Source organism: Aphelocoma coerulescens, assembly GCF_041296385.1.
Source record: "Aphelocoma coerulescens isolate FSJ_1873_10779 chromosome Z unlocalized genomic scaffold, UR_Acoe_1.0 ChrZ, whole genome shotgun sequence".
NCBI classification, from domain to species: domain Eukaryota; kingdom Metazoa; phylum Chordata; class Aves; order Passeriformes; family Corvidae; genus Aphelocoma; species Aphelocoma coerulescens.
Window position 1 is genome coordinate 40,964,899 of NW_027184085.1, and position 26,825 is coordinate 40,991,723.

The following is a 26,825-nucleotide window of genomic DNA, read 5'->3' on the forward strand; positions in this document are numbered from 1 at the left end:
AAATATACAACTTTTCTCCTAGATGTGCTGGCACCTGACACTAACAGTTGACAAGATGACACTTATCTATGGTTTGTCAATTGTTGAACAAGTCTTGATTACTTGCAAGTTTTCCATTTACTGCTCCCTCAGGTACTCTCTCAGCCTGCCCTTCAAGAGAGGGTAAGAATTTGTAACTACTGCTCTTGTTCAGCACAGGTTTTTGAAGGCTTCCCCACTTTTTGCATGTCCTTATTGCATAGACGAACATATTTTCAGGGAACCCTTTAAGTTTTGAAGGAACTACTCCTTCTTTCTCCCAGTAATGTTGCCTCTTTTAAAATGAGAGGACAATTTTCATACAAAATGCAGTTATTTGCTTGTATTATTTACAGATACTTTCCCTGCTCAGGTGAAAGGGTAGTCGGCCTTCTGGCATCTGCACTACACTCTTGACCTTCTTCAGCACCAAACCTGACAGAATTCAAGAAGTGTTTGGACAATGCTCTCAGGCACATGGCTTGACTCCTGGGGATGTCCCCTGCAGGGCCGGGAGTTGGACTCGATGATCCTTGTGGGTCCCTTCCAGCACAGGACACTCTGTGATGGTTCCGTGACTCTCTGTACACACAGCAGGCTGAACGGTGACCTGGGGCACGTCTGGGGCACGTCTGGGACACGCTGTGCGCCAGCCGCACTCCCAAGGCCGCGCACCCTCTCCATGGCGGGGCGGGTGGGGCTCCCCCGCGCCCGCCGCAGTCGGGGAGGCGCAGTGCGCCTGCGCGCCGGCGGGGGGCGGTGCGGGGGAGGAGGGCGGGCCCCGGCCCTGTGTTTTGAACGGCGCGATGCGGGAGGCTCACTATTTGGCAGGAAGGTGAGGAGGCCTCTATCCTGGCGGAGGAGCTCGTGTAGGGAGAGGGGGATCCAAATGTGGCAGAGGCGAGCAGGAGGCAGAGGCGGCGGAGGGGGACAAGCGAGACGAGGGGAGCGGATGTGCCCGCCGCCGCTGCTGCCGCCGCCGCAGAGAAGCTGAGCGGCCCGGCCGGGAGGGGCTGAGCGGCAGCGCTGGCACCCTCGGGCGCCCGCCCCGCCGGCAGGTGAGCGACCGGGGCGAGGGAGGGGACGGGGGGAGCGCAGCCCGTCGCGCCGCCCTTGGCTTGGCCTAGCCCGGCCCAGTACCGGGCAGAGCCGGAGGGAGTCGCTGTAGGGGGACCGGCGCTCCCAGCCCGGCCGCGCCTCGCCTCCCTCGGGGTTCTCACATCGTGGATCCTCCCCGCCCGGAAGCCGCAGGCGGCATCGGGGCCGCGGGGGCTCCGGTCTGGCGGTGTCGTCTCTGCTCTCCCTTCCCCCGCAAGCGCCCCGGCTGCTTGGCAACCCCCGCCGCCCTTCCGGCCTCCGCGGCTCTGCCGCCCTCCCCCGGCACGGCCCCGCGCCGCATCCAGCCGGAGGGGAGCGGTGCCCTCCCCCTTTCCCCGCTGCGGAGCTATTGTGTGCGGGCTGGGGCCCGCCGAGGGGCTGCTGGCGGATAAGCCTTTCCCGGGGGAGGTGGAGGCGGGAAAGCGGGACGAGGGGGGTGTGAGGGCGGCGGGGGAGCCGAGGCCGCGGGAGACAGCGCCGGCGCGGTGCGTGTGCGCCCCGCTCGCTCTGCGTTGCTGCGATCCTTTGTCTGCTGTGCCGCTTTCCCCTCCTCCCTCTCTCCTTTCCTCCCTCCTCCCTTCCCTCTCCCTCCCTGCGTTCCCCTCTCTCTCCCAGGCTCCAAGCGCTGCTGCAGCTGCAGGTTTGTAAATACTGGACCAACACACACACACACTCATACAGGCACACACACACACAACATGGCTGACGTTCGCCCTGCTCTTCCACCAGGGTCTCCGCCTTCTCCCTCAGTCTCCGCTGCTTAGCCGCTCCTCCGTGTAGGCTTTTGTTTCTTCCCCCCTCCCCCTTCATCGCCCGTCCAAAAAAAAAAAAAAAAAAAAAGGAAAACCAATTCACCCTCCTTATTTGCGCGCATGGCGGGATTTCAAGGGTAAGAATCCTCGCTTTGGAAGCTTTCTCCTTTCGTTTTGCTATTTACAACAAAATGAAACCTAAAATCAGAGGTGATTTGGGAACCTGGCAAGGCCTGGGGCGAGGGAGGAAGGGGGGGAAGGAGGGGGGAACTGGGTGAGCCCCGCTGAGAAAGGCTTGATTGGAATGTGCGTATCTTTTTCTCGTGTTGGGTGGGGGGAGGCTGATGCACCAAAGTGCTGGCAGCGATGAAATACTGTGTTACACTTGGCAGAATGAACTAGGGCCTTTTCTTTCAGGACATGATTCGGTATAAGGGGTCAACTCTGCACAATCACGTTAAAAAGATCTGAACTAGTTATGTCAGAATAGGCATTGTGTAGGTAAAACCCATAGCATAGGCTTTTGGCTTTTTTTGCGTTTCATATATCTCCTTGGTAGTATCTTATACAGCTTGGAAAGCATGGAATACAAAACTGGAATTTACACTTGTCAGGTCTTTGTTTTGCTATCTTTCTGTCACAGATTAATATGCCCTTGTGATGACAGTAGTACAAATTGAAGCATTTCCTTTTTTCTAAAAGGAGTGCTTTCGGATTTTTTATTTTGGGGTTTTTTTTGTTGTTGTTACTGTTTGTTTATTTGGTTGGGGTTTTTTTTTTTTGGTAAGAAAGGCATGGTAATGTGAAGTTGAGTGAGCTCCCAAATGAAAACAAGACAGCATGCTTTTGACCTCTTTAGTAGTGTAAGGCAAATGCTCAGTACCCTCCACCTCGGTTATTCAGAGCACCCCCTTCTGGCTTTGATAAACATGGCTTATTTTTTTGCTGCTTGTGACGTAAAACCAAAGCACTTGAATGTAGTTCGAGCTTATCTAAAGTTGTTTGCCGTGGAATGGTGTTATTTCTAGGTTGTAACTTAAGGGTGAATGCTGAGGGTGTGAAGACATGATGCTTTATATTTGCTTTCTAGATATGGTACTGTAATTTGAAGTAAATGTTTCATTTTTCTAGGATCATACTTAAAAACATGGTCTTTATTTATACACATGGATAGCCATGGTTTTTGAGGACTGCTCTTAAGTAACAAATGTCCTAGCTATGTCGTCTTTTGTCTGCTTTGCTTTAGAAGCTTCTAGTGGAGAAGCATTGGAATGGCATAATCATGCAGCTTTTACTGAGATAGAAATATGGGAAATAAATATTGTATATTAATACTTTTCTGCTACTTTTTCTGTCCTCATTAATAAGCATTGATTAGCAAACATTGATTATGGAGAAAATAATATACAGAAGGAGTTTACAACGACATAAAACTTAAGAGAAGTCATCCAAGTTACAAGATCATTTTGGAATGTGTATCTACGTCATGGTTTCTGAGCCAACTGTGTTACTTCTAGATGGAAAAGTCCAAGCAAAAGTCTATAACCTGATACATCAGTAGATTCCTGCAGCAGTCAGTTACTTTTTTTTTTTTAACGTTTCTCAGTCTGAAGGCAATATTTTCTAAACTAGAATAGTTTACCAGTTATAGTTAATTTGCCATTCATTGTGATAACTACTGCATTTTGAAATTATGCTCACCTACTAAAAATGTGAAATACACTGAAGTGTGCAGCTCCTCACTCAGAATAGGCCTTTGGATACTTACACCAATTCTTAGGCTGAAGAGCAAAATAAACAAAATAAAAATAAGCTATCCACAGCACATCTGTTTAAATAATGGATCACTTAAAAGTAGTCATTTTTAATTCTCCTACATTGCAGTTCTGTTGCTAGAGCTAAATTTTATGCTGTAAAATTTGTCTCTATTTCATCATCTTTGTGAAGTTTCTTATCTATAGCATCTTTACTTTAGTTTGTCATTGTGTTCTTTACTGTGACACTCTGAAGATTTCTGTCTTGGTTGTGTTTAGTCAAAAATCAGTATTGTGGGCCTTCATATCCCAAAAGGAGCAGGTGTAGTTGAAGAACTTGCCAAATCTCTGCATCTTCACTAAGTGAAGACACTGCAGTGTTTTTTTTATGCTAGGCTGTGTTCAACCAAATTAAAAACATTGTTGAGGAATGATTGGAGGATCAGGGACATGGGTCCCTGGAAGAGCTGTACAAGCAAACGCCTGTTTAGCTTGCCATAAGCAGGCCTCTTGCTAGCTGCAGAAAAAGGAAATCGTGAGAACAGAAATCACGAGAATAAAGAAAGAAGGCAAGGACACAAACGGTGTTCTTGACAATCCTGTTATAGATAAACAACAGGACGTGCTGACAAGATGTACTGGCCATGAGAGATGAGGAAGAACCCTGATTTCCCAAATCACAACATTAGCAATACGTGTAAAATGTAGCTTTTTACCCAGCACCAATAGAGAAGTGACAAGTATGCATATTTGAGTGTATAAAAAAAAAGTCTGAATTTCAATAACTGAAGCTTGCATTATCAATCACACTGATTTTCTGCATGTCTTCCCTCGCTGGAGTCAACATTAAAACCTGATACTAGTAAAACCTCTTTTCAAAAACTGTTTGGCAAATGAAACTGAGGAAAAAGAAGAGTGCAAGAAATACAGTCTCAGTGATCAGCTTGCTGTAAGAAGTTAGAAATTAACTATTTTTTTTTTAATCAGTCATGCTTTTCAATGCATCTTTAAGTAAATCATGACTCAGTGTAGTTCTCAATATTTATGAAATTACCAAGGAAGATACAGTCCTTAAGGTGATAAACACTTTTAGTACATTCTTAATCTTCAGTATTTTATATTCTCCCAGTCTGAGTATTCTTTCATCCTCTTCTTAGCCAGTATCTTTGCGATCAGATCCTTGCGATCTGTTGCCAGGCTGCGCTCTTTGACATGTTCAGATCTGTAAACCTCTAGCTGATGCAAGAGCTGTGTGTTAATGTAATGCATGATTTGCTTAATGTTTGACAAATGAAATATTTTTAGAAGGATTCTGTTTACTGAAGCAAAACACAATTTTTTAACCTTTTGTTTGTTTCCTAAGAATGAACCCTTTGGCTGCAAACTTCTCATCATTCCATTTTGGTTTTTCTTGTCTCATTTTCTTTCTTTCACCAGGTAGTAGAAAGATCAAACTTGACTTCTTGATGATATGGCATGAGAATATATTTTCATAGGTGACTAAAACGAATTCAACAAACTGGTTTAGAAAACCATCTTTGAAAACTGTTCATTGAAGCTGAACCAAAAGAGAGAATGCTCTTACAGAAAGTTGTTTCCTGTTGTGTGGTTAGATAGCTTGTTAGTCCTGACAAGTGTGAGAGAATTTTTTGGTTTGTTGTTTTTCTTATGTTCCTTCTCTTACTGTTCTTCAGAGGTCAGTGATTTCATGATGGAAGGGTGAATGCTGATCTTTCTTGACACTGGTTCTCCTAATGAGTATCTCCTGTATATCAAGATGTGTCCCACTGCCTGTCCAGATGCTATCTAGATGTCATCATGCCACCTGCCTTAAAAGAATGGGGAATCTGACTTTGCCTTGTGAGTGTGTAGACTGCTTTCAACTACATCTCTGACATGAATACATATTGGGATCCCTAAAACAGTGTAGTTACCTGGCTTGTATTTAGCTATGAGCAGTTGATTCTAGAGACAAAGGGGCCTTGTCACTGATCCATTTCAAACAATGGTGAAATAATTTAATTTGGACTAACTGCTTTCACCGATGTGGTAGTTGAACTTTCTGTTAGAGTAAAACGTGAATTTGCTAATGACGTACAGAATTCAGGAGGTGAATGGATTTGGCTTTCAGATTGTGGAGGATGGTTCTACAAATCCAGGTTATATTTTTTTATTTCTTTCCTGTAATGTATGTTGTGAAACTGCTGTAAATCTATGTTACATGAGGTCTGGAATGACTGACTTGGAAACTTAACTGTTGCAAGAGTTCCACAAAATGAAATGTATAGAAATAGTTGTGATTACATGTGCTGTCTACTAGCTGTAACTGTTACCTAATCATATTTTAATTTTTGAAGTTATTGCACCTTGGTTGAGATGTTCTTGAAATATTTTTATGTATTTATAGTATTTTTGATAAGACTTATAAATCCACAAGACTCGATTAGCTCTTTGATTGGGTTGGGTTTGGGGTTTTTTTTCAGTTGGTTGGCGTTTTTTTGGTGTGATTTTTTTAGTGCTATTGTGGTATATTCCAATACGGTATTTAAGTTCTGCACCTACAAATTCTGATGAGAGTGGGTGCTTATTTCAGAAGAAGTTCTGTGGATTTCAGTGATTTGGTAATGTCTCAGTTTGAAAGACAGGTGTCTGCTAAGGAAGGCAGGAGCCTACCTTGGAGTGGAAAATATGACCCCCTGCCCTCCAAATCATTATTACTTTGAAATTAAGGGGTTTTCAGGCAAAGATATGGAAAAAGGAATAACAGTTTTTTACTAGTGTATGTATAACAAGGCAAACAAGCACCAACAAACAAGCACAGAAAACGCAGCGTCAGTCTCCTCCCGCTCTTTAGGTGCTTTCCCCTTCAGTGCCGTCAGGCTCACGGCCGGCGGGGCCGCCGGTGGCTCCGGGCAGGGCGGGGGCGATGAGTCCTCCGCGGCTGCAGGGGGCGCTGTGGCGGGGGCCCGGCCGTCTCTTCCGCGCTCACAATGGCGGGCGCAGCCGGCAGGAACGGGTGGAGAAGGGGCTTTCTTTTTAAATCCCCAGGGGCAGCTGATCCTGGTGCCCTCTCTGGATAGCAAAAGGATCTGTAGCAGGAACCTCAGGAGAAGCAAGCTGGGAAGGCAGGGCTGAGCAGCATTCTGGAGTGGTAGATGGGCAGCTATAGCTGCGACCGAGGGTCACCCCGGCAGGCAGGATGTGTGGGGGCTTCAGTGTAGCAAAGAAACCATAACGCAGCGGCAAAAAACGGGAGGGGCGGGGCAGGGGCAACCTGGCTCCCCAGCAGGGCAAGGAAAAGGCTCCCTTGGAGGGGTAGGGGGCTCGGGGATCCCGGGGTTTTCCCCTGAGGTACTCCAGCAGATGGTGAAAGTCCTTTTTTTAGCGAGTAGGATGTTAATAAGGTCCCAGTTCAGTAGCTGCTCTCACAGGCAGAAGTTCACCCCACGACAGAAGAAGCAGGACCAGGCTGGGCTCGGGCGGGGGCAGTGAACTCCTTCCCCTCGAAGCAGCAGCTCTGACCATTCTCCTCAGAAGCCTGGAGAGCAAGAGGTGGCAAAGAGTTGTGCTCAACCCTTTCCCCCAGCCCAGTTCTCAAGGCATCTCCGCTGTTCCACGAGATTCCCCCTCCTCACATAAGAGAGTATCGAGCCACACCCTTCCCGGGGCAACTTCTTTTGTTTCTCTTAAGTACCTGGTCGTTATTGTATCTTAGCAACATATGGGACAAAATTCCATGAGAGGAAGAAACAAAAGGAAGGAATCCTAAACCCCAAGAAGTAAATACTTGACTTACACTGAATGGGCGCCCAACTTCAGGCCTTCTGTTCCATATGGTATTTTCAACAAAATTGGACTGTATTAATTAGTTACTACTTTGTAATTTAGTAAGCTGCCCTAGATGATCTGTGCCGTCATGCTAAGGTCTGTAAAACGTCACCAACATAGACTTCGAAAAAAAAACATGAACAAAAACAAAGCAATCGAGCAAAACCCAACTGCCCAACTTCTTTTCCCAGGAACTTCTTTTAATCCAATTTAAATGTAAAAGGGAACTTTGCTAGATTATGATTTCTTACCCTAGGTGGATAAGGACAGAAAGAGTCATTAGATGTCAGACTTTTGGTCTGTCTATTTATTAAAATCAAGTAATTATGTGTTTCAGAACTGTTTCACTTTTTTCCTATTTTAGTATTTGTGTTTCCTACATGGAAGTCTTCGCTAGTATATGGATCCAAGACAGCTCAAGTCCAGTATATTATCTTGTGGTTTCAATTGAAATTTTTGAATAGGGAAATTTTCAGCTTTCTAGATTTAATGTTTTGTGAGTTGAGTAGCATGAGAAAAGCCATGTTCTAGATTAGCTTCCTGGTGAAAAATCTGTAAAGTTTTGTTGATAAACTTTTCTAGATACCTTGACAAACACAATGTTTGCTGAAGTCCACAGCTGTGCTTAGGGTTCTTTTAGTAAGCAAAGGTTAAGTACCTGCCATGGACTGAGAAATATTATGTGTGTTCTGCTGCATATCTGTGACTTATTTCTGGTTTTAATTGTGCCCTTAAAAGTGTCTGCAGATTAGACCGTCTTTCTTCAATTTTCTAGGAATGATAAAAGTTAGTAAAAATAATGCTTCAAATATGGAGCTTGTATAACTCATAAAATTATACTTGGAAAAGAGTTGACTGATTCTGGATAATTGCTTGCCTGTCATGTTTAATAACCATATATGTTTTAGACAACGAGATAAACATCACAATGAAACTAGAATGGGGGCAAACATGTTAGAGATCAATTTATTCCTTCTTTCTCAAAAAGTTCCAGTTGCAGAGACCTTTGTTAAATGGATGTAATTACCTTTTTCTTCAGAAATCCCCTTCAGAAGTTCTTTGTCTTAATGGTGAAAGATGGCCTACAAACCATTAATTGGTTGTTTAGATGTCATTGGAACTACAAATGAGATATTGTGATGCTGAGATTGTGAGATATGATAGGCCAAAATCTGTACTCTGTCAAGTATGTCTTCAAAACCACTTTAACTTTAATCACTTGACTTTGATGTGACTTCATAGAAATCTGTTCTTGAGTGCTTTTAGGGTTAAGGGATATACAGGTGTTTGGTATACCTGGAAACCACAGGGTGTTGCATATTCTTACAGTTTTATGTTGATGGGGAGAGTGCTGGCTTCTGGGTCATCTCTCCCTACTGCTGAAGGGAGGAGTGAATAAGCACAGAAATCTCCTTTAGTCCCTACCTACACTGCAGGAGTACATCTCAGGTGAATTACATCTCTGTTTTCTACACCTCCATTTTGTCAGTAAAGCATACATACTGTTAGGTGCCAGACAGAAGATGAGAGGGCAAGCAGACCTTCCTACCTGTTTGAGCTGGGGGGAGTTTCACTCCTGCCTTCAGTTATACCTGTGTTTACACACCTGTGGCTTGTGTGGAAAGGGATGAGACGGGTTATTGTTACTTCATGCCACTAGAGACAGGTGTCTGTATTGATAGTGGATGAAAAGTACATTTTCAAGTGCTGTAACCTTGGTGACAGTGACATTTCTAACCAGCAGTGAAATAGGCATTGCATTACAGATAGTTTTTGGCTAGAGGCTTGAAGAACCAAATTTACATGGATTTATTTGAGGCAGGTTTTTTCTTTTGCTCCTAGGTATAATTTATGGTGTGAATAAACATCCTAGTTTTTGGTTGTGCTTAAGCTTCTAATCACATTTCTAGGAGAGTTTATATTTGGGTGGAGGTGGTGAAATATGAAGCTAGTATCAGCAAAAAATGCAGGTGTGGTTGTTCTTGTGTTTACTTTGATTATCTCTAGGACAGACTTCTAGAAAGCCTCACCTGATTTTATGGGGAAGGATATTCTTCTTCCTGAGATCCTGTTTGCTGGAAGATACCTCACTTTTTCCCTTCTTCAATTTCTATTTTTCCCCTTCTCTGCTGCCCAGCTGAGTAGATTCAACTTTGTTTCAAGCACCACAAGACAATTTAGTCCTCTCTGCAAATAACCATGTGCATTTTCAAAAGGGAAGAGGGATGTGTGTTTTCTGGAGGGATTGTTGTTATTACCAATACCCGGGTTGATGCAGAATCTCAGGAAATACACTTTCATGTTTATTGGTGAATCTAATTCAGATCAGATATAAAACTTTCTGAAGAGAAAATGAGATTGTAAAGCAAAAAACCCGACTACATTTACCTGTTGCTGCTACTGGAAGTTCTACCTCCCAGTTCTGTCATAATTAACTTACTTTCTCATTTCATTTGCATTTGTGCAGCATGCACAGTGGAGTAGTTTGAGAGCAGCATTTTTGAATACAATTTACCACCAAAGTTGAAGAAAGAAAAGCAGGTCTACTGTGGATGAAACATGGTATAGTAGGAAACAAGTAGTTCCAAGGTGATTGTCATTCTGGAAGCCTTGACTTCCTTCTTGCCATCATTTTGTTACCTTTCTGCAACTAGAGAATGAGGACAATGTAGTGTTTTAAGTCAGCTATACTCAAACACATGCAGATGTTGTCTTAAAGTTTATTTTTTCACAGACCCATAAATAACTTTCCAGAGTAACTTGAAATAGTTTATCATCCTCTTAAATACTTCAGATCTACTAATTAGTTTCATGAGAATGCAGATAGCATACTAAAATCAGAGCTAATATTTTATGCATTTTTCTTCTGTGGTTTTCAACAAATACAAGTGGTATGAAGATTGGTGTGTTCTGATGTCTCTGCAGCTTTTAGGAAGAGTTACTGGTTTCACAGTTTAACTTTCCTCTCTGTTTTGCTCCTTGCCAACACACACACACACATATGCAGGATGTGTTGGGTTTTTTCACCAAAAATGTGAAAGAACTGTACACAAGCAAAGAAGATACCATGTTATGTCACAGTTATGATGGTTCTCATCTTAGAGAAGAACGTGACTGGTGGTTTAGTAAGTTACCATTGTCTTTACTGATGAATCCAGTGTTGACTGCAGTATTTAAATTAATATTGCATGATATAACTCTGCTATAAGTTTTCTACAGCTGATTTCTCTTTTTTAAAGTAATAGTTTTTGTTCTTTCACTGACCTTCTAGAGTTAGACAAACCAGTGTAGTTACCTGCAGTTAGAGGTCACATAATACAATGTTGAATTTTGTTTTCAGTGACTTGCTGTTATGCAGATTGCAACTTTGACATCTGTTGTCGCTATTCACCGTTCAAATGTGATAATCTCTTTAGGCAAAGATTTTTAAGACAGTGAGTGAATATTCTGCAGTTGATCTGGAAAAACTGAGATCTCATTTTTAGTTAGTAGCTATAGCAAGAGACCTGCCATTCTTAACAGCAAGTGTTTTCTCTTAAGTGCTTTATGTTTTCACTGTAAACACTTACGTGAATGCATTTGAGAACTGATTTAATACAAGTTAAAATGCCTGAATGTGAAGAAAATAGGTAAGACAAATCCAGTTTAGGACTGGCTGCTCAGCTTTTTTGAACTGTAGATTAAAGCCAACAGATCATTTTCCCTGAATCCTTTTTTCAGTTCTGCTTTTTTGGGGTTTTTTTCCCCCAATCATTGCAAAGATAGGATGAAAAATGCTATTGATTTGAATTGTGTAACTATGTCTATAAGCTTTTTTTAAAACCAGGTGTGTAGTGAGAAATTTTCCTATGCTTGGAATATGAGTTTAGTATCTCTGGATCAACGTGATCATGCTTCAGTTTGGAAAAAATGGTATTGTTTGCTCCTTCATTGTAGTAATCCCTAAAAAATTAGTCCATTTTCTTCTGAGTAGAAGGGGCCACAGTTTATAAATAATTTCACTCTAATTATTCTTCCTACTGTTAGCTGATTTAAGAAAAGAGAGCTACGTTTTTATTAGAATAGAGGCAGTCAGTGTTTGTGTCCAGTGGAAACCCAAGTTAACATCTGATTCATTAAAAACTGTCTGTTACAATTGTAACTACTGTGATGTTGGTTATGGGAGAAGTTTAGATGCATGTGTCTCAAATTTATGAATAAAAGATCTTGTAGCAAATCTTGTAATAGTTTTGGTTGTATAGAAAGCTATAATGTAGGTAACTATTTTCTAACCTCATCTTTTCCCAGTGTTTTGTGGTCCTGCTTTTTTTTTTTTTTTTCTTTTTAAGTGCTGAATTACTAATTATTTGTCAATATCCTCACTGGATACTTAGGCTGGGGTTCATAACAATTAAATTTTGACTTTCTAATCAATGCTGTGAATAACAGCTTGTCCTAATAAGAACTTTGTATGTTTATGTGCTTTGTTTGCATTTAAAATTGGTGGATGGTTGCTGTGCTGCACAAGTATAAAGTATTGATACATTAATTACTTGGCTTACTCTCACATACACAGTTTTTAGTGTATTATGGCCCTCTACTCCAAACTGGGGACCTACCACAGCTTGTCTTGATGATAAATATTATTATGTCAAGAGTAAAGTTTTAAAACAGCTGGAGAAACTGTACATAATAAGAATAATTGCTAAAGTGTGGACCTCTGAATGCAGGAATAAACTATCTCCTTTCCTGTGGACCTTTATTCATAAAGTTGTGGAGGTATGCTGCATTAGAGAGAAAAAAAATTCAGGTATATCTGCAAAATTGGTCTTGTAAAACTGTTTGGTGTCACAAATTCGTACATTTGGTTTAGGAAAATTTTTTATTATGCCTAGGTTTAATTTAGTGTTGCAGTGCCATCTTCTCAGGGTACTCAAAAACAGGATACTCAAAAAAAGAATAATTTGGTACTTACGATGCACAGACTAAAAAGTTTGCAAGTGGTCCATCAAATGGAGATCATCCCCCTGCCCCTAAGAACTGTATGCGACTTACATTCCCTCAATGTTTGAAGGTGTGTGGATAACAACAATCCCTCCAGAAAACACACATCCCTCTTCCCTTTTGAAAATGCACATGGTTATTTGCAGAGAGGACTAAATTGTCTTGTGGTGCTTGAAACAAAGTTGAATCTACTCAGCTGGGCAGCAGAGAAGGGGAAAAATAGAAATTGAAGAAGGGAAAAAGTGAGGTATCTTCCAGCCAGTAGCCTGGATTGTTGAGAAGTGGTTGTTATGCACTTAAACTGACGCTTAGATCAGCCAGGCTTCTCAAGGGTTGTAAACCCCAGAGTTTGATTTGCAATGATTAATCAGTCTAGCAGACTTACAAGTCCATTACCTTCTAACAGCAGGAGTAGGTATGTTTGCCCTAGGCTTGCTCTTCCAGAATGTTGGAGTGATCCTTTTTGCTTTGTGGCAATGCTTCTTTGACTAGCAGAACAGAAATTAAACCTAGTCTTCTGACAAAGGCTGGCCAAAGTATATTCCTTGGGGAGACACGAGCAGAGAACAGAGAAATTCCTTACTTTTTAAATGCGTATTTTCCTCTATGTTTTCCAGAGACCTGTTGTGAGTGTTTTCAAACCAAATTGAGTAAACTTGCTTAGAATTGTAGTAAATTGTTTGGGTCACTCTGTCTGTAAGAGCATGACTAAGAACAAAATAATTGCATTGTGAAACCTAAAGTTCACTTGCATTTACCACAGGGTGGTAGCAAGCGTAGTGGTTGTGCAGTGCTGATGTGATATCCTGGGCAGCTGTTATTTTTGTGCATATTTGTTTATTTATTTATTTAATTCAGGGGGAGAGCAAGATAGTTACCTACCAGGAAGGAAAGTTCTAGAACCACTCTGTGGTTTGGAATGGACCTTAAAGAACACTTAGTTCTGACTCTCCTGCCATGGACAGGGACACCTTCCATCAGACCAGGATGCTCAAAGCATCCTACAGCCTGGCCTTGAGCACTTCCAGAGATGAGGCATCCACAGCTTCTCTGGGCAGCTTGCTCCAGCTGCACAGTAAAAAGTTTTTTCCTAATATCTAATCTAAACCTGTTCTCTCTTACTTGGAAGCCACTCCATCATGTCCTGTTGCTAACTTGCCGTGGTAAAAAGTCTTTCTCTAGCCTTCTTGTAGGTCATCTTCAGGTACTGAAAGGCTGCTGTAAGGTTTCCCCAAAGCCTTCTATTTTCCAGGCAGAACAATCCTACCTCTCAGCCTGACTTTGTAGAGATGTGTTCCAGCCCTGTGATCATTAACTGAGAAGCTAACCTGGTTCATATTTGCCATGATGCAAAAGTGTGCAACTTCGGGCAATTACACAAGCTTGTGACAGCTTGCTACTGTTCTGTCTGTGCAGGTTCTTGCCCTGTGGTTAAATGCAAAGTTGTTTGCAGTGGCAAGGTTTTTAGTTAAAGAGGGCTCCATCAGTCACAGAAGTGATTCTTTTGCAAGGAGGTGCTTACAGCTTTCTCCAGACCCAATAGAACCCATCAACTGGCTAGTTTGAATATTGGCAACTTTTTGAAGCCACTTAAGAAGCTTGACACGCCTCTGTGATCTACATTTAAGAATGAACAAAGCCTGGGAAAGCCTCTCTTGCTTCCAGCTTTCAGACACGTAACTGGGGGGGCCCGCGGCAGGGCCAGGCTGGGCCCTGCTCAGCGCGGCCCGGCCAGGTCAGCCACGGCACGGCTTGGCTGAGATCTCAGCTGCTTCTGCTCGCTGGACACCTGGTGCAGCCCCTCAGTGCCAGCCCCCGCAGCCCTGCTCCGTGCAGGCAGCCCGGCGGCACGGCCAGGCCAGGCCGGCCTTCACCCAATGCAGCTGAAATTCATCTGAGGCCGCTGCCCGGCAAATACCGTGTGACCAACAGCAAAAGGCAAATTCCAGCTGCGGGGCATGGGTGAGATTCACCCTTTAGTGCTGTAAGTTCCCTCCAGAACAGCCCGCAGACTTCAATCCTCTCCCAAGACAAAAGAAAAGGAGGGGTGAAGGCAAGTGAAAAAAACACCATAAAGACACCAAAGTCAGTGAAGAAGAAAGACCTGAAAACCCCGAGAGAGGAGAAAGAGGAGAAGCTTCAAGCTTAGAAGCTGAAATTCTGTTGTAAAGCTATGGTGATGGACTATGATACATCCGAGTGCCCGCTCTAATTTCATAAAAGCAATAGGGGGTGGAGCGTTCAAACTGCAATTGTGAGCAAAAGTACCTGTGCTGAAACCAGCAAATGTTGAAGTCGCTGTGATTTGATGAGAAGCATGAACAGAGAGAGATGAAAGTGATGAAGACCCTTGCTCCCAGGGAAGAAGAAGACCTCTGTTCCTAGAGATGAAGATGCTCCCAGAGATAGGTGAAGAGAACCTTTGCTTCTGAACAGCTTAACCTTAAAATGGTACCCCATTAGCTCAAGATTGGACCCTTGAAAAGCAGTTGTGGGGAAAGCTGTAAGACGAGGGAAGGGACTTTCACCTGTGAGCAGAGAACCAACCTGGGCGGCTGTCTGGCTGTGACATTGAAGCCATGAGAGAACTGTTTCTTGTGGAGATGTCTCCATAGCATGAGCAACTCCTCTCCCTAAGTGAGCTGAAGATTTATTATAGAGGTGGTAAACCGAAAAATCTCAACGGTTGTCTTTTTACATTGTCAGGGGGAGAAGGGAGAAAGGTGGGGGGAGGAGAAGTGTTCTGAAGGTTTAGTCTGACTTTTTCTTTCTTTTAGGTCTGTTAATAAACTTCTTTATATTCTTTTAAGTTCTGTGCCTGCTTTGCTTTCTCCTAATTCTTATCTCACAGAAGGAAAATAAGTAAGGAATGGATATTTGAACCAAACCACTACAACACACAAGGTTAAATCAGCAAGTGTTTTTGCATTGCCTGTAAGAGGATGCTTTGAAAAAAAATCATTGTATTTCAGAGTCGTGGTATATTGTGCAAAGCCGTAGAAAGAATTTTAGCTATATAGTGAAAAGAAATATCTTAATGTTACTAAGTATATTGTAAACTTTGTTACTGATTTTAAAGCTGTTTGGCTAAACTTTGGTAGCTGATGATGATTCCATAGTAGAATGACAGAATAATACTGATATTGAACAGTGTCTTCTGTTAGCATAGGCAAATCATTCAAGAATAAAAGAGACTGTGCTTATCTATGCTGCTTGAGACAAGAGTAGACAAGAGCTATAAGAAAAGTCTTTTAAAATGCACTATATGTTTCTTTGTTGTTCTCATACTAAGGTGTGCATAATGTTACAGTAGTGGGCAAATTTTTTTGTTTTCGAAATTAGTTTTGCTCTGCCATCTGTATGCATAGGAAAACATAAATTTGTTCTTTGCCATTAGAAAGAAAATAGACTAGAAAATAGACTAGAATTTTTTTTTATATAAGAACTACAACATGAATTAGTGTGGAACTTAAAGTTTATGTTGACAAGCCTATTTTGTTTGTTGGGTTTTTTTGTTTGGTTTTTGTTTGTTTTTTTTTAAGGAAGATCTTGTAAGCTCATTTGGTGTGAGTCAGTTCTCTTATTCTTTCATTAGCTTGATTCCTAATCAGTAGAACAGCCAACAGTTTTTAATACCAGATTGAAGAAATATTTTTTTTGCATTTTTGTGCTCAATTTTTGGAATTTATTTTTTGAACCAAGAGAGAAGCAAGGAATTCTTCAAAGGGCAAACATATGTCAAAATGTCAGTGAGTCCTTAGCCAAATATTTAATGTGACTGTAATATTGCCTATGTGTGGAGCAGATCAAATAAGAAACTATTACATTTTAATCAGTTTAATTTTAGTAAAACGCTCTACTTTTGTGCAGCTTCACTGTTGATAAGCTGTAAAAAGCTACACTAAGCCTGCAAGGTTTTCTGAAATGAATTTCTGGAGAGCTTAACTTTCTTTTGTTTTCTGGGTTATTTATTTAGAATGCTTAAAGTGGCAGTCCTACAGTTTTCCTTTATGCTGAAAGTTCATGTGAATTTCAGAAACCTAATTGTATTTAGTGTGAGAGTAAACTTAAAAACTAGAGTTAATTGTGCTTTTTTTATTTTGTTTCTGCACTCTGGATATGGCATGTGTATGTCATTTTTCACTTTCTTTTGCTTCATGAATCTCATTTTTCTTTAATTTATCACTGGTTTTGTCAGTGGTTTTTGTTTATTTTTTTTTCCACCTGTGCATGTTGATAACTAGCGGTTCCTTTTCAGGCAAAATCCTATGCCTATTTTTAATTGCAATCAACAGCTGATGTCTGGCTTAGGGACTGTGTAGTGTTATCACTACTACTTACCTGTAATCAACCCATATAACTCCAAAGGAAGTTTTGATCAGAGGTTCCCAATCTCTTTCCAGTTGATTCAAAGGCTCAGACAATGGAAGAAGCCTTGGTCTGTGAACTGTTGAGCTGGGCCAGCCAGGATGATCATCTCTTGCAGGTGCAACTGTCTGTTCTTTACGAGAAGATTGAGAGCTTTTGAAACCTCTGGACAGAGCTGGGTTAATTCCCACACAACAATACTGGGCTGAATGTTCCATTAGTTTTGCTAATGCCTTTTATATGGGAAAAATAGAATGAAAAATAGATAAAGCATGATTAAAGTTCTTCTGTTGAAAGTGAAGGCATTCCCTTTATCCTTATTCGTGAATTTTTTTAATTCCTCAAGTAGGAAGACCAGCTAGTCTTTGGTTCGTTTGTTTCATAGGAGAGGGGGATGATGATTATGTACATCTGCACTTCCAGTGCTGTTGCAAAGATTGCTCAGTGTATTGTGTACATACAGGTATTACAGATGTTAAGCAAGTTCCTGAGTTAAGAGACCTGTTAAAAATTTGCTGGTTATAGGTGTGGTTTTTTATGTTGCTTTCACTCCAGTGACTTCTATTCCTGATAGTTAAATAAAAGTGCAAGTCGAAAGGTTGTGGAGCTGTGGACAATTAAATAGTCACAAGTTTTACTGAAGCATGGTATGTCTGATTACTTACAGAATTTTCTGCCAAAGGATGATTTTCACAGAACAGTTTAAACAGAAGTATCTGCCACTAATGGGTTGGAATGATGAAAATTTGTCTATAACTATTTATATAGGGATTTCTCACTCTACTTGATGCTAGTGTAAGCTCAATAGAACTGATGATCTTTTAGTGCATTGTAGGAGACAGATTTTAAAAGCTATAGTGAATTGTCCCCTGTCTTGGATTGTTTTGCTTATTAGGAGTAACAAGGCACATTTTACTGCTGCTTGCCTGAGGGTTGAGAGGTGTCCATTCTATCACTGCTATTAAAACTTGTGAAGGCAAAATGGAGACATTCTTCTTGTTGAAGGTCATTGCGTTAATTTGTCTGTGTTGATCATGCAGGTGTTGAGGTATACTTGTAAAATGAGGTGAGTTTATAGGTGCTTGTGTATACCTGATTGTCTGTCTGGAAATTTGTTGTTACTTCGTCATTTATTCATTGCATTTTAAAAAAAAAACACTATATTTTTGCTCCATAAGGATCTGTAACTGAAGGCAAAATCTTTAATATCTTAGAAGTTTTTTTCTAAAATACAGTGAAGTATTGTGACAGTTGTATCAGAAAAGACATTGTTTTCATCAGTCAGCTAAACTTCTTCACATGGAAACATGTCTTAATTTAACCTATACATATGGAAGCTGTAAATATAAATAATAAATTGTAGTTGTGCACTCAGAGGTAGTTTTTTTTAGGAAGATTAGTTTCTTGAGCTGTAGAAGGTGCTTATAGGTAATGACTTGTTATATGATCCCCTGAGTTCTGATAAACCATGCTTATTATGTCCTTGGGTTAGTTTTCATTAAAGTTCCATTAGTAATTTGAAAGATACAATGAAAGCATGCTTACACAGAATAATTTTAGGCAGTGTATTTTAAAAATATAAAGTCTAGATAAATGATAAATAGAAAATACAAGACTTGGAAAAATTTGCTTTAGCTGTACTAAATTTAACCTACCATCAAGTAAACAACAGAAGGAGATTATAATTTTCAGGACTTTCAAGGCCTAGTTCTCTAAAGTGATATTTTATTTTACATGTGACATCCTGAATGAGTATGCTTGAGATCGCGCAAAAAATTGATTTCTGGTTTCAGGCCCTCTGCGGTCTGGGAGAGCTCAATGGGCCCCATTTTGGACCAATGTTTATGGGGTCACAAGAGAGTGGGCTTTAGTCATAACAGTGTTTCATCCTGTCCACAGTTTGGGTCGGCCCTTTCTTTCAAAGTGTGAGAATGGGAATGTTATGCCATTTAGGCTAGAGAAGAATTTTCCAGGGCTGGTCACAAGATAAACAGAAGCTTGTTAGGAGTTCCTAAGAGGTGACAGTGTTTTTTGATAAACTCAGAAAGAGCTGAACCCAGGTGGTGTTTTCAAGGATGAGGCCTAATAAGCATTTTCTCAGATCCCACTGCAGCCTGGAAAGGAGTGGGGGGGAATGCCCTACCACATACAGGAAGGGGGGAAAGCCCCTACCATCTGTCTTTGAAGCCTTCACTGTACAGAATAATACTAGAGTAGTTGGAAAAGCTATAGATGAATACTGTAGACATAAGTTAGGAAAACTGTTGTTTTGGTTTTATTTAAGTTGGTAACTTGTTTTTTAAAAGGTACTAAAAAATGCTGATAAAACTAAATCACAGAATTCTAGACTATGCTGAGCTGGAAGGGATCCATCATCATGTCCAACCCCTGGCCCTCCACAGGACCATCCCCAAGAATCACACCATGTGCATGAGAGAGTTGTCCAAATGCTTCTTGAACTAGACAGACTTGGTGCTGTGACTACTTCCCTGCAGAGCCTGTTACAGTGCCCAGCCACCCTCTGGGTGAAAAACCTTTTCCTGATATCCATCCTAAGCCTCCCCTGACTTCATGCCATTTACTCAAGATCTGTCATTGGTCATGAGAGTGAAGAGGTTGGTACCTTTTCCTCCTCTTCCCCTCATGAGGAAGTTGCAGACTGCAGTGAGGTCTCCCCTCAGTCTTCTCCAGGCTGAACAGACCAAATGACTTCAGCCACTCCTTATAAGGCTTCTCTTCCAGACCCTTCACCTTCCTTGTGGCTCTCTTTTGGATGCTCTCCAATAGCTTCATGTCTTTTTTTAATATTGTGGCACCCAAAACTGCACGCAGCACTCAAGGTGAGGCTACTCCAGTGCAGAGCAGAGCGGGGCAATCCCCTTCCTTTCCTGGCTGGCGATGCTGTGCCTGATGCACCCCAGGACAGGGTTGGCCATCCTGGGTGCCAGGGCACTGCTGACTCATATTCACCTTCCTTTGGACCAGGGCCCCCAGGTCCCTTTCTGTAGTGCTGCTCTCCAGCCTCTTGTTCCTCAGTCTGTACACATGTCCAGAGTTGCTCCAGGTGTAGAAGTTGGCACTTGCCCTTGTTAAACTTCATGGGTTTGGTGACACCCGCCTCTCTAATTTGTCAAGATGTCTCTCAATCCTCAAGGGAATGAACATCTCCCAATTTAGTGTCCTTGGCAAACTTACTTAGTATCCCTTTGAGTCCTGCATCCAAGTCATTAATGAAGATGTTGAAGAGAACTGGGCTGAGGCTTAAACCTTGAATTCAATTTAGTTAGTTTAGAGGTTTAATGAGAGGTTTTTTGGCATAGCAGGTTTTTTATGGTATAAGGCCATATGGATCTTAAAAGTCACAGAATTTGAAGGGACCTTAAAGATTATCTTGTTCCAGCCCACCTGCCATGGACAGGGACACCTTCCACTATACCAGGATGCTCAAGGCATCCTATAGCCTGGCCTTGAACACTTCCAAAAAGATAGAGCATCTACATCTTTTCTGAGCAGCCTGTTGGCAGTGCCTCACCACCTGCACAGTAAAGAATTTCTTTCTGATACCTAATCTAAACTTATCCGGTTCTACTTGGAAGCTACTCCATCATGTCCTGCTGCTACTTGCCTTGGTAAAAAGCCTTTCTCCAGCCTTCTTGTAGGTCCTCTTCAAGTACTGAAAGGCTGCCGTAAGGTTGCCCCAGAGCCTTCTTTTTCCCAGGCGGAACAACTCCCAACTCTTTCAACCTGACTTTGCAGCTTAGCGGCCTTCCTCTGGACTTGTTCCAACAGGTCACGTCTGTCTTGTCTCTGCTGAGGGCCAAAGCTCTGGATGCAGTATTCCAGGTGCAGCCTTGTGAGAGTGGACTAGAGAGGCAGTATCACCTTCCCGGACTTGCTGGCCATGCTGCTTTTGATGCAGCCCAGGATGTTACTGGTTTTCTGGGTTGCAAACGCACGTTACTGAGTCATGTTGATCTGCTGATCATCCACCAACACCCCCAAGTCCTTCTCTGGCTGCACTTCAACCGATTGTCTGCCCAATGTCTGTATTTGTGCTTGAGATTGCCTCAATCCAAGTACAGCACCTTGCACTTGTCCTTGAGCTTCATGAGTTTCTCACAGATCCACCTCTTAAGTCTGTCCAGGTCCCTCTGGATGGCATCATTTCCCTCCAGTGTGTAGACTGTACCACACAGCTTGGTGTCTTCAGCAAATTTGATGAGTGTGTACTTGATCCCACTGGTGATGTTGCTGACAAAGATGACAAACAATTCAGGTCCCAGTACTGACCCCTCTGGACACCACTCGTCACTTGGATGTTGAGCTGTTGGCCACAACTCTTTTGAGTGCTACCCTCCAGCCAGTTTCTTACTCATGAAGTTGTCTAATCTGTCAAATCACGTCTCTTGAGTTTAAAGATGAGGATGTTTTGCAGGGCTGTATCTAATACTTTGCAGAAGTCCAGGTAGATGACATTAGTCACTTTTCCACCAACACTGCAGAGGGCTACCAGATTTGTCAGTCACGGTTTGCCCTTAGTTAATGTCTGCTGTTGAAATGAAAATTACTCAGAAAAGCCAGTATAATGTTTTTCTCAAACCATTAATGAAGATGTTGAGGAGAACTAGACATTATGAAGTGAACTGTATGGTGTGATAAATTCATGTTGCTTTGAGGGCCAGGATTATTTTACTCTTGTGAGGTCACTGGACTACCTGCACGTTAGTAGAACTAAGTGTTAATGCTTGTGTCATGGTTTATCCCCATCCAGCAACCAAGCCCCGTGCAGCTGCTCACTCCCACACCAGCAGGGTCAGGGAGAGAATTGGAATGGTAAAAGACAGAGAACTTAGGGACTGAGATAAAGACAGTTTTATACGGAAAGCAAAAGCCATGCAAACAAAGCAAAACATGGAATTAATTACTGTTTCCTATGGGCAGCCATCTCCAGGAGAGCAGGGCCCCATCACATGTAAGGGTTACTTGGGAAGACAAACTCCCATCATTCCAAATGTCCCCCAACCCTTCCTTTTTCCCCCCACCTTTATATCCTGAGCATGATGTCACATGGTATGGAATATCCTTTTGGTCAGTTGGGGTTACCTGTCCTGGCTGTGTCCTGTCCTAGCCTCCCCTGCACCCCCAGTCTCTCACCAGCATGGCAGTGTGTAAAGCATAAAAGGCCTTGGCCCTGTGTAAGCCCTGCTTGGCAATAACAAAACCATTGCTATATTATCAATCCTGTGTTCAGCAGAAATCCAAAACACAGACCCGTACCAGCCACTGTGAAGAAAATTAACTCTACCCCAGCCAAACCTAGCACAAGGTGTTAGAGAAGAAATAAAATTCACCAGCTTATCAGGGAAGTTGTAATTTAATAGCCAGTGTCCTAGGAAATTAGAGGAAGAGAAGTCAGGTTTCTTTTCAACCAAATCTTTCCTCTTAAAGCAGGGACATTTGCTAAATCTCCAGCTCTTGACAATAGAGAAGAACATGAGGAAGATGCTGAGTTGCTGGAAAATTTGGCCAAATATGCAGTGCATTATTCACAGCTGGAAAATTTGGCCTCTGACAAGATACTGAGAATGCCTGAAGCATTTCTGATATCAGTAGATTTTATTGTCACAGATTACATGCTCTACAGAGTAGAAAAAGTCTTGTTTTAACTGTGATAAAAGATACTATTGGAAATAAAAAAAACTAAGAATGATGACTGTTTCTGCTCTGAAAAACTTCTTTAGCTGCAGAAAACATCAAAGAAACTCCGGTGTAGTTAGTAGTCATAGTATAGATATGTAACTATATTTCAGTAAAGCAAAGAGTAGTAAGCAAGTCAGAAAGAGGAATTTTATATGATTGCTTCCTGTAAAAGGGAAACTATCATCTGTGTACTTAGGAAAGGAATGTATCTCCTATAGATCTAAAGCTCATAATCAGCTTTAAGTATTCTGCTGGCTTTAACAGCAAAATGACTTTGTGCTCCTTATCTAGAAATACTGGTTATCTTACTAATTCTATATATCTTAAAGACTGTCTCTTGCTTAATGTATGCAAAGCATATAGTCTTTCATAAAAATGCTAATTGTATTTTGGGTTCAGCTATAGTAGACAGCTTTTTCTGGGCTTAGAGTTGTTCCACCTTTTAAAGCCATCAGTTGAAGAGATCACTCGAATTAACCAGTGTGTATTTCTTCCTCTTGCTGACACTGCATGGATGCACGTGCTTGCATTGCATTCTGACCAGTATTAGTTTTAGTTAGTTGTATTCCTGATAGGTGATGAATGGTGATGAAAGTAACAACTCTTTTTAGTTGCATAATAACTCATCAAGGAGGAAAGGCTGGTGAAGTTAAGCATACTGAAGTGTTTAGTGGGGTTTTGCCTCTTAATATTAATTTTGGTTGATTTGCAGGTTTTGGTAAAATTATTTACTTTAAAGTGCAAGGAAATGTGAAAAATGCTTCTAAGTCCAGTACTGCCTTTTTTGTTCTGAAAGTTGTGACTAGTAATGCAAGATCCAGTGTGTAATCCATTGACTTTTATGTACAGTAATGGAAAATACTGTTTTTATATAAAGTACAAAAGCAATAGAATAGCTTAAGTAATACTTGAAATAATATTTAAAAGAGCATTTTCACTATTAGACTTTAGGAAATTACAGTGTATGGGCTTATGTGTGCCCTGCACATTGCTGTTGACTGGCTAAAACTTTTGAATACATAACTGAAAATAATGTACAACATGACTTGTCAGATACCAATTTTCTGACAAACGTGTTTGATTCATACTTCACTGTGATGAGTGTTTGTGAACTAAGAGCTACAAGTATTTTAGAAATGTAGCGGGTTCAGTTTGTAAATCAGGCAGAAACACCAATTAAGTGTAGTGATTTGGTTCAAAATATCCATTACTTACTTATTTTCCTTCTGTGAGATAAGAATTAGGAGAAAGCAAAGCAGGCACAGAACTTAAAAGAATATAAAGAAGTTTATTAACAGACCTAAAAGAAAGAAAAAGTCAGACTAAACCTTCAGAACACTTCTCCTCCCCCCACCTTTCTCCCTTCTCCCCCTGACAATGTAAAAAGACAACCGTTGAGATTTTTCGGTTTACCACCTCTATAATAAATCTTCAGCTCACTTAGGGAGAGGAGTTGCTCATGCTATGGAGACATCTCCACAAGAAACAGTTCTCTCATGGCTTCAATGTCACAGCCAGACAGCCGCCCAGGTTGGTTCTCTGCTCACAGGTGAAAGTCCCTTCCCTCGTCTTACAGCTTTCCCCACAACTGCTTTTCAAGGGTCCAATCTTGAGCTAATGGGGTACCATTTTAAGGTTAAGCTGTTCAGAAGCAAAGGTTCTCTTCACCTATCTCTGGGAGCATCTTCATCTCTAGGAACAGAGGTCTTCTTCCCTGGGAGCAAGGGTCTTCATCACTTTCATCTCTCTCTGTTCATGCTTCTCATCAAATCACAGCGACTTCAACATTTGCTGGTTTCAGCACAGGTACTTTTGCTCACAATTGCAGTTTGAACGCTCCACCCCCTATTGCTTTTATGAAATTAGAGCGGGCACTCGGATGTATCATAGTCCATCACCATAGCTTTACAACAGAATTTCAGCTTCTAAGCTTGAAGCTTCTCCTCTTTCTCCTCTCTCGGGGTTTTCAGGTCTTTCTTCTTCACTGACTTTGGTGTCTTTATGGTGTTTTTTTCACTTGCCTTCACCCCTCCTTTTCTTTTGTCTTGGGAGAGGATTGATGTCTGCAGGCTTCATCTGTTCTGGAGAGAACTTACAGCACTAAAAGGATTAATCTCCCGCAGGCCCCGCAGCTGGAATTTGCCTTTTGCTGTTGGTCACGTGGTATTTGCCAGGTAGCAGCCTCAGATGCAGCAGCCTCAGATGAATTTTTGGCTGTGCTGGGTGGGGCTGGCTGAGCCACACCGCAGGGCCACCTGCATGGAGCAGGGCTGTGGGTGGAACAGGGCCGCGTGGCTCCAGGATGGCTGTCTCCTGGCCGGCCCAGCCCGAGCAGGGCCCGGCCCTGCCCCGTTGGGCTGCACAGGCCCCCCAGTTACCTGTCCCAAGAGCCGGAAGCAAGAGAGGCTTTCCCAGGCTCTGTTCGTTCTTAAATGTGGATCACAGAGGCGTGTCAAGCTTCTTAAGTGGCTTAAAAAAGTTGCCAATATTCAAAACTATCCAGTTGATTGATTCTGTCTGGTCATAGAGGAAGCTGTAAGCACCTCTTTGCAAAAGAATAATTTCCGTGACTGATGGAGCCCTCTTCACTAAGAACCCAAACTATACTAAACCATGACGAGAAAGTATAGTGACAGGCTGCTTAGGGAAGTGGTGGACTTAGCATTCCTGGAAGTGTGAAAGAAATGACTGGATGTAGCATTTAGTGCTGTGGTCCAGCTGACAAGCAAGATGGTTTTCTGCCAAAGGACAGTTGATTTTGGAGATATTTTCTGATTGTAATGATTCTGTGGGTTTTTTTCATTATTAGCTGATGAACTGAATATTTGCTATAGCCCTTTTATTAATTTGGATGGCCTAATTAATTATAAATCAGAGATCCTTGGGTGAAAGCCAGAAGGGGACCATTGGTTCTAAGACTTCATAATGAAACATCAGTCTACTAACAAAATGGTGAAAATCACAGTGTGTAGCTGGTCAGAATATGCTGGTGTAAACTGAGGGATTAATATGGCTTCCTTTTGTTGCATTTTGAACTAGTAAAATGAGAGTATTTGGGGAATGCTTCTAAGAAGACACATAAGAATTGTGTGGTGCTGCTTATTTGCAGTTCCTTTTGACTACTTGTGGTCGTCATTAGTACTTGTACTTCTTACTCTGGATGTATGCTTCAAAATCTTTAAGAAAATTTAGAATGAAACTTCAATCAAAATTTCTTAAGGTTCTTTATGATGGTATAATTAGGAAAAACAGTGATTTTTTTTCTGCAGAAAGAAACGGTGTTCTTGATTAAGTATGTCAAACTTTGTATCGAAGACATGAAATTGATGAGTATAAAGAGTGTATCTTTGTTAAGGACATAGTTTGTTTTAATTGGAAAAATAATTAGTGAACTGCTAATGAATCAGTTCAACTCATAAGAAATAAACATTGAACAATTCTTGTTTATGCCAAAGACCCACTGCATTTGGCAGCAGAGCTCCATATATCTCCATGTTTTCTATCCAGCATTGTGTGAGCTGGATAGGATTGCAACTGTAGTTTGTGGTGTTACTTATTGCAGTGCTGAAGGCAACCACTGAGACTTTTTTGGTTTTTGTTCAGCAATCTGCTTTATGCTAATGGTTCTGATGCTGACTGAAGTACAGAGTTTTTCAGAGGTGATGGCTAAAGGTTTTATTTATGACAAGTAGCCCTCAGTGAAAAACCAGAAACCACAGAGAAGTATGTACTGTTAGTTTTGGTTGGTTTTGCAAACAGCCTAGGACAAAAAAAATGCTGCAGTGATCCCAAGATTATTGGTATGAGGAACTGCATTAAAAAAGTTGAGCAGCTGATTGAACTGGTCATGGTCAAATGACTGAAGGACTTCTGTGAAGCAGTGGTAGAATGATGTAAATGCAAGAAAGACTAAAGGCTGAAGTTAAGGAGATAAAGCAGGGAGTGTAAGGCAGTGCTTGAGAAGTAAGGTATTTTGAAAGAAGTGAGAGAATTCTTTGCTTACTTTAGTTCAGTATTTCAGAGTGGCAGACAGCTTTAGAAACTACAGAGTGTCTAGTGATTTTGAGAGGTAAAGAGACCCAGCCAGTCTGGAAGGGTAACCAGTGTATGGTAAATGTGGGCAGAGCCAGGCAAGCCTAGGTGCTGCCAGTGGCACAGACTTGTTAACCTGATACCCTTGATAAAAGCATTTGAATGTGTGTATGTGGTATCACTAGCCACTGCTGTTGTGTGCATGTTAAGACTTACCTCATCTCTTAAATGGTCATTATGCATGTACTTAAAATGTTGTGAAATGTGAGAAGAGCAGAGCTCTAACGAACAT

General features: G+C 41.7%; 1 protein-coding gene across 5 annotated transcripts in view; it reads left to right on the forward strand.

Moving 5' to 3' along the window:
- Window positions 1-26,825, forward strand: part of SPIN1 (spindlin 1) — an 80,508-nt gene that overhangs the window by 14,145 nt on the left and 39,538 nt on the right. The window contains exons 1-2 of one of the 5 annotated variants that reach the window (XM_069000939.1): window positions 1,218-1,756; window positions 1,846-2,005. The exons of 1 other annotated variant lie outside the window; for it this stretch is intronic. The gene's annotated coding sequence lies outside the window, so the exon portion shown is untranslated. Of the gene's footprint in view, window positions 1-800; window positions 1,077-1,217; window positions 1,757-1,845; window positions 2,006-5,360; window positions 5,483-26,825 lie in introns of those variants that run through there. 3 more of the 5 variants (XM_069000938.1, XM_069000940.1, XM_069000941.1) reach the window with 3 other exon arrangements.